Source organism: Durio zibethinus, unplaced genomic scaffold, assembly GCF_047325235.1.
Source record: "Durio zibethinus cultivar Kanyao isolate XHJ-2024 unplaced genomic scaffold, ASM4732523v1 HiC_scaffold_30, whole genome shotgun sequence".
NCBI classification, from domain to species: Eukaryota; Viridiplantae; Streptophyta; class Magnoliopsida; order Malvales; family Malvaceae; genus Durio; species Durio zibethinus.
The window spans coordinates 2,130,541-2,131,699 of record NW_028322653.1 but is presented as its reverse complement, the minus strand read 5'-3'; the positions used below and the strand labels follow the sequence as shown (position 1 = coordinate 2,131,699).

The 1,159-nt window shown below is 42.7% G+C and overlaps 1 protein-coding gene across 1 annotated transcript in view; it reads right to left on the bottom strand.

Moving 5' to 3' along the window:
- LOC149510567 (NADH-ubiquinone oxidoreductase chain 5-like) overlaps positions 1-478 on the bottom strand; it is a 14,236-nt gene extending 13,758 nt beyond the window's left edge. The window contains exon 1 of the mRNA XM_089757546.1: positions 1-478. This exon is cut by the window's left edge and continues 739 nt beyond it. The gene's annotated coding sequence lies outside the window, so the exon portion shown is untranslated.
- Between the last annotated feature and the right edge of the window lie 681 nt (positions 479-1,159).

Sequence of the window (1,159 nt, the reverse complement as noted above, 5' to 3'; positions counted from 1 at the left end):
TGATAGAAATTGGAGATTGTTGGGGTCCATTTGAGCTATCATATCTTCAACTACATCATGTGCATCTCTTCCATGTGGAAGCTGAATATTATTATTGTTAAATAACGGTTGTAATAGAGTGTTGGCTATTTGTTCCTGTACAGTCTCGGCCACTGATTCTCTAACAGAATCTTGATAATTATCCGGACTGATCCCAAATGGATTACGACTTGTAGCTGGCCGCAGACGAGACACTCTCCAAACGGCGAGAACCCAAACAAAAAGAGGAAAAAGAATTGCGGGATTAGAGGAAAGTGAAAGCAAATAATTCAATACAAGATCGGCAAGTTGGTTGTTCATAGAGAAACTACAAAATAGAAATTCTTGTCCTTAAATTGGGACAATTCAGGAAGACGGAAATCGCCAGTTGGGTTGGTCCAACCAATAAAAACATGGGAGTCTTTGGACATTTCTTCTTCTCTTACGATATTTCTAATTACCTAAATAGAATAATCAATACTTCCGTTCGAACTACAGCTCGACTTCCTTCTTCTTTTGGGTCTGCTTTGCCTTGCTTTGCTACCGGGCTTCTAGCTGCCCTTCCTCCACCGTTAGCTCAGTAGAGCATTTTCTCCTCCACCAGGGATGCGGATTCACTAGCAAAGGATATTCACCCAGCAGCGGCAACTGCTTGAGCTGATACGCAAACAAGACCAGAAAGACCGGTTACACGTACACCAACAACGGCTACTCTTTCTTCTCTCTTTCACTCCTTCAAGGCGCGTTGAAGACTCCTTTCAAGGTTATCCTTATTCTTATCTGCAGATCGGAGTCGTTCACTTCTCTATCGAAAGAGCGTATTCTTTTATTGCAGCTAATTACGAATCTCAATCAGTCTTGTCTGTACACCAATCCCAATGGCTAATTCGGCTCTTAAGCCCGGAGCCTGGAACTCAATCAAAAAGAAATTCTCTTTTGCCGGAAACTACTACTTCTAATCTACCTACGCAGCTCCCTTTCGAGGCGAAGGTTGAGCTTATTGATCACGGGCCCAATCGCCAAGGAAAGTTGAATCCCCCAGGTACGAAACCAAGGGTAATTTTTTAACAGTAGATAGAGTACTCTTCTCTTGACTCGACAAGCGAAACATCAAATGAAAGATTCTAGGTCAGGCAGACTG